Source organism: Tenrec ecaudatus, chromosome 17 (genome assembly GCF_050624435.1).
Source record: "Tenrec ecaudatus isolate mTenEca1 chromosome 17, mTenEca1.hap1, whole genome shotgun sequence".
Taxonomy (NCBI): domain Eukaryota; kingdom Metazoa; phylum Chordata; class Mammalia; order Afrosoricida; family Tenrecidae; genus Tenrec; species Tenrec ecaudatus.
Genome location: NC_134546.1, coordinates 14,190,550 through 14,203,733, shown reverse-complemented (window position 1 = coordinate 14,203,733; position 13,184 = coordinate 14,190,550).

The following is a 13,184-nucleotide window of genomic DNA, read 5'->3' as shown; positions in this document are numbered from 1 at the left end:
GACCTCTGCTGTAGTGGGCATTTAATTTGCACTGAAAATGACCCTCTTGAGCAGAGGACAATACATAATACTTAGTGAATGTGAGGTGCAAATTCCATGCTGTACAGGCAATTCTGACTCCAAGCAACTTTATATAGGCCCCCCAAAGCTATAAATCTTTATGGGAGCAGGTAGCCTCATCTTTCTCCTTTGAAGTAGCTGAGGTGGGGGGTGGGGGAGTGGCGTATTGATTGGAACTACTGAAAACCCCAACATGCACTGACAGTGCCAAAAATACAAATAAAACAAACAAACCCAAAACTTGATCTTGACCTCAAACTATATCTTCCAAACAGATCCCAAGGAGAAATCATTGAGTTAATTGTGAAACATTTAATTAACTTAATAGAATATATAAATGATGCCATATTTAACCAGACAAAAAAGTAAAACAAAACAAATTTAACTAAATTAAAATTTATGAGAAAACTTATATCCTTCCAAAGATAGCATTAAAGAGAATGAAAGGTAACCCAAAGAATGAAAGACATTATTGGGCATAGGGTTCAGGTAGAAATATAGAATATGTAAAAGACTGACCACTCACAAGAAAGATGGATGAGCTTTCATACACGTCAGTGTTGGGCTACTAACCTGCCTGGGGGCTCCTGGGAAGACAGACTTGATGAACTGCTTCTGAAAGGTCATAGACACAAAAAGCCTGTAGAGCAATTCAGCTCTGAAACACATGAGGTTGCCATGAGTGGGAATCCAACAGCAGCTGATACATGGCCAAAAAATTTGAATAAAATTGTTGAACCTCCTTTGTTTCCTGGAAAATGAATTCAAGCCACCATTTCTACACACTTAGAAATTAAGACTCACTACAAGTATCAAGGAAGCAAACCAATAGTCCTCATTTCCTGCTAGCAAGAGTATAAGGGGACTTCAATGGGTTCATGGAAAACTGAACTTTAAAGAACATAGAATCATGTATTTTTAACTTTTGTAAGTCCCTGGTATACGGTGATAGTACCATATTTGAAAATATACAATTGATTTTTTTGATCCAGCCACCTTTCAGAAATATACCAAGTGGGAATGCAGGGACTTGTGTATGAAGAAAATATTTACAAAAACATTGATAGCAGTAAAATTCAAAATTACCTGAAAACAGTTGCAAACAAAATAACCCTCAATAGTAAATTGGTTAAGTATAGTGAGGTGTATTCACGCAATGAACATGAAAGACGACACAGCCGCATGCACCCACATAGATAAATATCTTAAACAGAAAACTGAACAAAAGCCAGTCCTCCCCAAGCAGACGCCCCATTTGGCAACTGGAAAAATTAAGTTATAGCATATAGAGATGTCAGCTTAAGTAATAACATTTAAATAATCAAGGAAGTCGTCTTAAAAGTCAGTCTAATGTTTACTTTGGGAGTTTAGAAAACGGTAGAGGAAAGTAGAGGAATGTTTAAAGTGTTGACTTTGTCTGTTTTTGTATTAATTGCTTATAGGAATGTTCACATTGGGATGATTCATTGGACTACACATTTTCTTCTTGCACATTTCTGTGTACACGCTTATCAATAAAAGCATTTTACAATTTTAATGTAAGGCAAAAAGCTTAATTTTTACCCCAAACTATTATTTTTATAACTTATTCTGCCTTCCCTTTTACATTTGGTTGACAAACCGCCTAGAATGAACGATGAGGCTTTGCTCTAGCAATTCTGCGACCTGTGATCGTCAACTACTAGCCCGTCTGTCCTATGGAAGTAGTGTGCGTATTTCTCTAATGCTGGAAGCTATGTCACTGGTAGGTCAAATATCAGCTAGGCTATCCCCCGGTAAACCACTTTCAGTGGCACTTCCAGACTACAAAGAAGAAATGGGCTTCCCACTTTGAGGGATTAGCTATTGAAACATACATTATAGTAAACATTGTGAGATACAATGCCAGCAGATTAGCCCCTCAGATTGGAAGGCGCTCAAAATAGCACTGGGCAAGAGCTACCTACTCAAAGTACAGGCTGACGTAATGACATAGGTGGAATAAAGCTTTGGGGCTCTTCATTTGCTGATGGGGCATTACTTACCATGAGGAAGTAACAGCTGCAAAGATCTATTAATTTGAATATGTAATGTATGAAATGTGGACTAGGAAATGGGAAAGTGTCACAAACGAAATGGAATTAATCAAGATTGATATCTTAGGCATGAGGAAGCTCAGTTTGATTTAGTGGGACTTTTGATTATGATAATCATGCTTAACTATACCAGACAAATAATATTCAAGAGGAATGGCATCACACTCATCATAAAAAAAAGAACATTTCAAGATCTATTATGAAGTCATAGGATAAAACCTATAGGCCGACAAGGAAGAACAGTCATTACACCTATTACTCAAATTGAGCACCAATCACTAAAGCTAGTTATGAAGAAATGGAAGAGTTCTACCAATTACTTCAGTTTGAATTTGATCAAATATGCAATCTACATGTATTGATAATTACTGGTGTGGAAGTGCTAAAGTTGGAAACAGAGGAAGGATCAATAATGAGAAAAACATGGCCTTGGCGATAAAAACAAAACCGGATACTGGAAGATAGAATTTTTCAAGACCGGCGACTTCTTCATTGTAAATACCTTTGTTAACCACATAAACAGGGACTATACATGCAGACTTTGCAAGATGGAATAAACAGAAATCAAATTGACTATCTGTGGGAAGAGATGATGGGGAGGCTTAATGTCAACAGCTCAAACCAGTCCAGCAACTGACTGGGGAATAGACTATCAATTGCTCATATACAGATTGAGGTGAAAGCTGAAGAAAGTTCAGACCATTCCACAAGAGCCCAAATACAGCCTTGGTAGTATATTCCACCTGGATTTCGAGAACATCTAAAGAACATTTCATGCATTGAAAACAGAATCTCCTGAACTGTGGAATGATAACTAGGACACCATACATGAAAAAACCCTAAAGGCCATTAAAAGACAGGAAAGAAAGAAAACACCAAAGTGGATATCAGAAACAACTCTGAAACTTGCTCCTGAAGGTAGAATTAATCAAATCAAATGGAAAAATGATGTAGTAAAAGAACTGAATGGAAACTTTCAAAGGGCAGCTTACGAAGACAAGGTAGACTATTATAATGAAATATGGGAATACTTGGAGTTATGATGGCAAAAAGGAAGAATAGATGGGGTTACACCCCCCCCCCCAAAAGCCAGAATTTTTTTCAAAGCTATGTATTTAAGTTGTTGTTGTTTACAAAACAACCTTGACAGAAACCTCCATTACACTTAATATATTTGCCAAAACTGAGGTTCCATTCTTGGAAACATTTTTCAAACTCAAATGTTTAGATAGCTGAGCACCTCCCTCATTATTTTCTTCACCTCTTTTGTCTTCAAATTGCTATCCTTTCATGTTCCTTTTCATTCTTGGAAACAAAAATAATTTTCACAGGGTGAGGTCAGGTGTGTGGGGGGCAAGGAGGCATGCTGGGGGTTTTTTTTGTTTGTTTGTTTGTTGCCAAAAACTGGTGCACTGAGATGGCTGCAGGAGCAGGTGCATTGTAGTGGTGTATCTCGTCTGCCACTAGTCGGGCTGTTTGAGTCACACACTGCTTCGCAATCTTTTCAAAACCTCTAAATAGAAAGTTTGATTAACAGTCTGACCTGGTGGAATGAACTCCAGATGCACTATCCCCCTCACATCAGAAAAACAAATGATCATCGATTTTTTATTTTATGAGGTGATAAGTAAAATATAATTTTACTTGTTGAACTTTTCTGGGGCAAGATGATAATAGAGTCTTCCACTGGCTTGATTGACGTTTGCTTTCCAGGTCGTAAGAATAGCACCATGTCTCTTCCCAGTAATGACCTTGGAAAAGAAAGTCTGGGTCACTTCAGAGCTGTTCTTTCAAAGCACATGTTTCCAGTGGATGTTCTTTCCGCTGGTCAGTCAAAACCTGAGGCACACATTTGACAGCGACTCTCTTCATTCCAAAATCTTCTGTTAAAATACGGGACAGAGCTCCAAGCTAGTCCAGATAACATCTCCATATCTTCAATGGTCCATTATCAGTCTTTGAGCACAAGTACACAAATTTTGTGGACTTTTAAAAAATCTGTTAGGGAAGTTGAGAGACATCCAAAACAAGGTTTGTCATCAATCAACATTTCACCTATTTTGAAACGAGAAAACCACCCATACACTTGTTTTTCCCGTAGTGATGCCCTTGTAAACTGTGTTCAACATCCACAACAGTTTCTGTGACATTTTTTCCAAGCAGGCAACAAAATTTTACAGCCACATACTGTTCTCTTAAATCAGCCATCATAAAAAATGAGGTTTGAGTGAAACTGCTTTTATGAAAAAATTCCCTGTGACCAGAGACCCTTCCCAGGTGATGTCACTAGGTGCATAACAGAGCTAGTTGCTCAGTGCTCTGCTAGTGGGAGAAATGCATACTGCGAAAGCTATGCCCAGTGGAGCTTTTACAGGTTTTGCGGGGGTACCCCCTTATATGCTCAGGATGTCTCAAGTGAAAGAATTGAAACACATATTTGTGCCCTTTCAAAGAAAGGTTTTCCAACAGAAGCCAGAAGTGATTAAATTAATTCATTAATATCCCATGCATGTGAAGTTTAACTGAAGCTAAATTTTAAATGTTTGTTGCAGGATATTGATGGGAGCTACCAGAAATCCAAGATGGAGTCAGAAGAGGACTTAGCACAAGGCCAATCATTGCTGACACTGGATGGACCTTGGTTGAAAACCAAGAATAACCAAAAGCTGGTTACTTGTATTATATTAGCTATACAACGGCATGTCACAGTATGGATCATAACAAACTATAGGAATCCAAGAACGCATCATTGTGCTCATGCATGTCCTGCCCATGGACCAGGAGGCAGTCCCTCAAAGAGAACAAGGAATTTCTCCACAGTGAAAAATCATTAAAGGTGCATCTCAGTGTTGCATCGTTTCACTACACTTATTTAAACTGCATGCTGAGCAAATAATCTGAGAAGCTGAGCTATAGGAATGAAAATACAGCATCAGGAGTTGAAGGTTCATTAACAACTGAGATATGTAGATAACACACTTTGCTTGCTGAAAGTGAGGAGGACTCAAACCATTTGCTGAGAAAGATCAAAGACCAGCCTTCAGTGTGAATTGCAACTTAATGTAAAGAAAACCCAAACCTATCAATTCTACAAATAGCATGACAATGAACAGAAAAGATTGACATTGTCAAGGAAGTAGCCTTCATGACATCAAATGACACAGTGCATCAGGCATATCTGCTGCGCAAAACCTCTTTGAAGAGTTAAAGAACAAGATGGCACTTTGGGGAAGAAGATTTATCTTCCGCAACTTACGGCCTTTTCAGTGGCCTCTTACGCATGTGATTGTTGGATAATGACCAAGGAAGACCGAATGAAAATGGATGCACGTGAATCATGGTGTTGTCAAAGCATATTGAAAGTGCCACGGACTGGCAAAAGCACAAAAATGCCGTGTTGTGAAAAGGAGAGCTAGAATGCTACTTTGAAGCAGGGACTGCAAGACTTCATCTCACATGCTTCAGGCAAGAGACAGCGAAAGAGAGGAAGCCTCTCAACTAGATGGGTTTACGCAGTGGCTGCCACAGTGGGCTCGGATGTAATGATTGCGAAGATGACTCCTGACAGTGGTGTTTCATTCTGTTGTGCATTGGCTGGTAGGAGTCAGAACCCAGTGGGCAGCGCCTCACAGCAACATTCGAAACAAACAAGTCTGGTCCTTATCTGCAGTTCTTCACTTGTACCAGCCTTTACTAGGATGGCTTTTAACCTACATGTGTGTGTGTTTTAAGCCATCAGTTGCATAGTTTTATATATTTATAACTGATTATGGATCCTTAGAACACAAATAAGTCTACTTATCTCAAAGTTCTTATCAATTGCTTGAATATACCCTGGTCTAAAATAACAAGAAGACTATGTAGCTGAACAGTGTATATCAGGGTTACAGAGCTCACCAAGTATCTCAGAAGGAAAAAGAAATAGATGCCCCCTTGCTGTCTAACACGCACTCTTTCTCCCCCAAGAAATACTCATCTCACATTTATAAAATATTAAAAGGAGTTTGCCAAAGTTAATGGTGTCTTTAGTCAGTATTGACTCAATGGTAATGAGTGTGCTTTTTAGTGATAACAGGAAGTGAGTCTTTAAGACAGATTAATGCTACAAATAAAGTAACAGTATTTCTCAAAGCTGTCCACATCTCATAGAACCAAGTTGTTTTAGGTGTCACTGAGTTGGTTCTGCCCAATAGGGACCCTGTGCACAACAGAACGAAACACTGCCCAGTCCTGCGTCTCCTCACAGTTGCTCCTAGGCCTGTTGAGCCCATTGATGCAGCCACTGTGTCAATCCATCTCCTCAAAGGCCTTACTCTTGCGCTGCCCCTCCACTTTACCAAACATGATGCCCTTCTCCAGTGACCAGTCTCTCCTGACAATATGTCCAAAGTATGTAAGACAAAGTCTTGCCATCCTTGACTTTAAGGAGACCTCTGGCCGTACTTCCAATACAGATATGTCTGTCCTTTTAGCAATTCATGGTACTTTCAATATTCTTCTCCAGCACTACAATTCAAAAATATCTATTCCTATACAGTCTTCCTTATTCAATGTCCAAGTTTCACATGCATGTAATTACAATGGAGAATACCATGACTTGGGTCAAGCACACCTTAGTCCTCAAAGTAACATCCTTCCTCTTGAGTACGATGAAGAGGTCCTTGTGCAGTAGATTTACCTAATGCAGCTTGTCCTTTGGTCTCTTGACTGCTGCTTCCATGAGTCTTGATAGTGGATCCAAGTAAGACAAAATCCTTGACAACTTCAACCTTTTTTCCCTATTATGTTGCCTACTGATCCAATTGTGAGGATCTTGGTATTTCTTATATTGAGTTAAAATCCATCCAGAAGCTAAAACCCTTGCTCTTCATAACGAAGTGCTTCAAGTCCTCCTTCCCTTCAGCAAGCAAGGTTGGGCCATCAGAATACTACAGATTGTTAATAAGCCTTCCTCCAGTCCTGATGCCGCACTCTAGCTTCTCTGATGGCTTCCTCAGAATACAGATTAAAGAAAGGATACATCCCTAATGCCCACTTTTCCTGATTTTAAACCATGCAGTAGTCCCATGTTCTGTTCCCACAACTGCCTCTTGATCCATGTCCAAGTTCCAAAGGAGCACCATGACGTGTTCTGGAATTCTCATTCTTCTCAAGGTTATCCACAGTTTAATAGTGTTTACCCACTATTCAAAGCAACAACAAATGCTCAGAGAACAGACTTGTTAGCTTGCCACACCCGGGATGGCTCTAGCATGAAAGCTACTGTACATTGGCACATGTGCTTGACACAATGGATGGGTGTTTGGATCGTGATGAGAGTTGTACGAGCCCCCAATAAACTGATTTAATATAAAAATCATAGTTACTTTATGTATTTTGTGACAATTCTGAAAGTGGTTCAGATTCAGTGTACCTTCCTGACACTTAACTACTAAAATAATTCCAGCAAATTAACTCATTGATTAAATGGTTTTCGTGTGAAACAAAGGAGAATAATACCTTGTAAATATTAGAATGCAAAGTGAATCAAAACTCCAAAATATAGACTATTACATCGAAGTAACATTTAATAGCAGTAAAATGTTGTAATGAGCTGGAGTTAAACTCTTACCTGGTGGATTTGCAAAGCTTGTCCGTCAACTTCACAGTGCGTTAGGCTGAAACTGACCCGGGGTTTCTGCTTTCCAAGGCGTTACTCTCCAGTGGGATCCATCATTAATATTACGATGCTGCTAGGTGCTGGGCCCATGGCTAACTGTGAGAAGTCCTTCTAAGAAAAAAAATCATAAAATGTGTTGGCTAAATTGTGTATAGTTTCATCCCTGATATTATCAGTGTACAATGAACAGGAAACAGCATGTAGAGATTCTTGTGCGGCTTTGCGATGATCTTCCTTAACTATAACCCAACATGTAGCCAGGTTAGTGCTGCAGCCACCTCCGATGGCCATCCCCCTTCCAAGGTGGCTGCTCCCAGAGCCTTTACTGGCTAGCTGACCAGGTGTCTCTAGTCAGGTAAACTGATTTGACTAGATGTGGGCACCTAATTTGAGGCACCCGTCCATAGGCTGACAATGTATGAGCCATTGAGCTAATCAGATTCCCTCATGGATATTTTAATGAAGAATTTCCTAGAGGGCCGTGTGCAAACCAGGGAAAGCCTGGAACTATGAGCATGTCTCTTGAATGTGGGACAGAAAGAAACAGCACACTAGGCTGTGATGCTGACACAGGACCACTGTAACGAGCATCTGTTGTTCCCTATACCTTTAAACCAGCAGCTCTCAACCTGTGGGTCGCGGCCCCTTTGGTAGTTGAACGACCCTTTCACAGGGGTCGCCTGATTCGTCACAGTAGCAAAATTACAGTGAAGAAGTAGCAACACAAATAATTTTATGGTTGGGGGGGCCAACACAACATGAGGAACTGTATGAAAGGGTTGTGGCATTTGGAAGGTTGAGACCCACTGCTTTAAACCATTCCGTTCTTCAGGAAACTATTAGCCCAGTCCTATCGTGCATGAATTCTCAGTCTGTGGGTTTCTGTGAGATCTGTATTATTTCTCAATATGTTCTCTTTTAGTACATTGCTTATACTAATGTCAGGCATTCTGGTGGTTTGGGGGTTTAAACTCGGGGCTGCTAGCCACATTGTGCGCAGTTCAGGCTCACCCGCCTTTCTCGGGTGAAAACACGAGACTGTGTGATCCCATAAACATTTATAGTCTCAGAACCCCTAAGCAGTGCCTCTACTCTGTCCTCCAGGGCCGCTATGAGTCAGAACATGCACAATGGCAGTGGGTTTGGCTTGATTTTATGATAATATCAGTATGTTTCTGCCTCATATCCAAGACATGCTGAACTAAAGCAAAGAAAAGTTACCAGGCTTGAGACTAAAGGTTTACATTTTAATTGTTATCCCTCAATTCTTATTGGGAGGCATGAATTGAGAACAAAGATATAGTTTCTCCTTCACTTTCCTAAGTCTAGAGTCTAGACCATCAAGGAAACAACTAACCAAGTCTTGATTTGAAGTCGCTGCTACTTTGCATACTATAAATAATCCCTCTATGCCTGGTTTAAGATAGCAAGGTGACATTGTGGAATGTGAGACTGGGGAGAGTTACCACTATACACCATGATACAGCATCTCCACGGTCCAATAACAATAGATGTATACAACCTCAAAAGCATAGGAAATAATATGATGCAATACAATCAGAAGAATAGGTTTTGAGTATTTTTATCATTTTAGGAACAATTTTACAAAGACATAATCTGTATTTGCTTTAAGGTTGATGGTTCAAACTTACCCAGAGGTATCTTTTAAAATAGGTCTGGAGGTCTACTTACCAGAGATATCACATATACATACACACATGCCCATGCACATGCATGGCTAGGAGGGCAGTTAATGGATCTGAGTAGAAGTCAAAGAGATCACCTGGTTCTGGAGTTGGGTATATTTTTGCACACCATACTTTCCTTTTTGCCAGCAGCATTGTGTTAGGCTGGGTTGACTAGAGAAACAAATCCAGGGAGACTCGTGTGTATAAGAAAGAGCTTTATATCAAAGAGCAGCTGAATATTGAGAAGACATCCCAGTCCAGTCTAGATCAAGTCCATAAAGTCAATACTAGCCCATATGCCTGATATCGGTCTATAAATTCCTTTTCAGACTCACACAGTACATGTAATGACTGCGAATGCAGGAAGATCACATGCCAGTGGGTGGAAGGTCTTGTGGATCCAGTGGTGGTGGATGCATTTCAGCACTGGCAGGGTGGCTCCTCCAGCTCTAGGGCAATGGCTCCATCAGCATAGCTCCATGTGGCTTGTCAACAGGAATGTCAAGCAGAGAGAGTGTGCTTCCCACCTTCAGGGAGGAAGATAGGAATTCCCAGAATCCTTAGGAGAAGGTCATGCCCAAACAGAAGTCTCAATGACGATGACCTGATTAACAGGCTAGACTCCACTCCTTTGCAAGTTGACAGGAGATTATGTAACTGCCAGCACCATTTAGCAGCAGCATTAACTAAATTCAAGGTCACAGATTACTTTCAGACACCAAACGTCCATCTGGCCTCTATCTGCCAGGAATAATCTTTGCGTGTGTCACATAGAGGTAACTGAAAGGACATTACCCTCTACTTCTTTATAGAGAAAAACAAAAATTTGAACAGCCCCCAAATGTCTTATTCAGGGCTAATAACCTTTGTTGTCGCCCCTCACCCCCCGACCTGGCCATAACAGAATTTAGTCAGCTATGTGTTTTAGCTCAACAAGAGTCAGGGCGAGGGCCCGATTTTAAAGCTTATCCCCCTCGCTTCTTACAGCTCTAAATTCCATTTTACTCACTCTGTCACCACAGTTTTTAACTTACTTTGCTCCAAAAATGTGCCTGAATTGTTCACCCATTTCTTTTATTTTAACAGTAAAAAAAATCAAGACTTTTTGAAAGTTTTACACCTCCTGTTAGCATTGTGATTCACACTGCCACATGCACGACTCCAAGCCAGCAGATGACAACCGATCGAGCCTATAGGACAGAGCAAAATGTAGAACTGCTCCTGTGGGTTTCTGAGATTGTGGACCTTTACGGGAGCAGAAACCCTCATCTTTCTCACTGTGGAGTGTCTGGTCACTTTGAACAGCTGGCCTGTTGATTGGCAGCCCAAAGTGTAGCTCACTGTGCCCCCAACTCAACACCTACACTCACTGCCATCGAGTGATTCTGACCCCTAGTGACACTAGAGGACTGGGTAGAACAGGACCCGTGGGCTTTCCAGATGGGAGTTCCTTATGGGAGATTTCTTAGCTTTCACCTATGAAGCAGCTGATGGCTTCAAACACCTAGCTTGATCTCTGAGGACAAAGTGGGCGCATAAGCAAAAGTTTTGAAGAAAGCTGATGGTGCCAGGCTATCAAATGATACAGCATCTGGGGTCTTAAAGGCTTGAAGACAATCAGGAGGCCATCTAGCTAAGAAACAACAAAGCCCACATGGAAGAAGCACACCAGCCTACCCCGACACGAACACTGAAGACAAAGTGGGTACATAGGCAAAAGCGGTGACGAAAGCTGATGACGCCCAGTTGTCAAAATATATAGAATCTGGGGTCCCACAGGCTGGAAGATAAACAAGGAGCCATCTAACTGAGAAACAACAAAGCCTACATGGAAAATGCACACCAGTCTGTGGAGATGACAAGGCATCGAAGGGATCAGTTATCAGGCATCAAAGACAAAAAAAAAAAAAAAATCAGCATTGTGAATGAGGGGAAGTGCAGAGTGGGACCCAGGGCCTATCTGGGGGAAATTGGACATCCCCTTGCAGAAGGGCTGTGGGGAGGTAACAAGCCAGCCAGAGTGCAGTGTAGCAACCATGAAACATACAATTTTCCTCTAGTTCTTGAATGCTTCCCCCACCCCCACTATCATGATCCCAATTCTACCTTACATATCCGGCTGGACCGGAGGATGTACACTGCCACAGATAAGAACTGGAAATACAGGGAATCCAGGACAGATGAGCCCTTCAGGAACAGTGGTGAGAGTGGCGATATCAGGAAGGTGGAGGGAGGGTGAGGGAGAAAGGGGGAACAGATAACAAGGTGTATTGGACAGGGTTCTTTAGAGAGACAAAAAAGATTGCTAGTAATTATATATAAATATTTTTATAAAGATAGATATATAATTCAAGAAATGAACCGTTAAATTATATCCAGATAGATAATACAAGAAATTAACACTTAAATTATAAAGTAGTGAGACACTAGCAGTTCTTTAAGGCTTGAGAGCTGCCAGTTGCCAGTCCCCTTCTGTAGAGAGAGAGCTGCGCTATATATATCCAGGCAGCAAACAGCAAGGCAAGTCCCCAACTGTCATCAACTGTTGGTCCCCAGCTCCAGAGATGAACATTCCAATCGTGTGGGCTTGAAGGGACTTCACCTTTCAGCGACACAGTCCACAGGCTAGGCATCCCACAGGTAGTGTACCCCTTTAAACTGAGGCACAGAACAAAAAAGGTGAGGCTCACCTAGCCATTTATCCCTCTGCCCTTCAGTTAATCTTACTTGTGTTTATCGGCCAGGCTGGCACAATAAACTATAGCACAAGTTCTACATATAACCTCCTCCCTGGAGGACCGGCAGTGGAGAACTGGGTGAGGGAGACATCGGATGGTGTAAGGTATGATAAAATAATATTTATAAATTATCAAGGGTTCAGGGGAAGGGGGGAGAGGGGAGGGATGGGAACATGAACTGATATCAAGGGCTCAAGTAGAAAGCAGGTGTTTTGAGAATGATGATGGCAACATATGTACGAATGTGCTGGACACAGATGATGTATGTACGGATTGTGAAAAGAGTTGTATGAGCCCCTAATAAAATGATTTTTTTAAACTGTCACATAGAAATAAACAGAACGTTGTCCAGTTTTATGATGTTATGTGTTATGGATTGAATCGTGTCCCACACAGATAAATGTGGACATCCTAGTCTCTGTGCCTCCGGATGTGGGTGTCTTAATGTGGTCTGACTGGAGGAGGGTGGCTCTTCATCACTTCTAATGGTGTCACCAAAAGTGCAGAATTTACATAAAGGCGAACATACAGGGGAGGACAAATGCCATGTGAGGAGCCATCCACAAAGTGATGCCCAAGTCATTGACTTTGGAAGGCAGAAGAGCCCCAGAAGGAACTGGGAAGGCTGAGACCCTGAATCTTATTCTCCAGGAATGTGAAACAATGAGTTTCTGTTCCATAAAGTTGAAAAAAAAAGAAATAGTGCTATTTATTCCTGCCCAATATGAGTATATCAGAAGCATAAATATCTAAAACAATGTGCCATCATTATCCGGTTAAATTTTTAATGCAGTATCCATTTTGGTGACATATGTATCGCATATTATTATTTAGTCTCAAAGTCAGTGGTTCTCAACCTGTGGTTTGCGTCCCCTTGGGGGTCGAATGACCCTTTGACAGGGGTTACTTGATTCATAATAGTTGCAAAATTACAGCTATGAAATAGCAACAAAAATAATTTTAT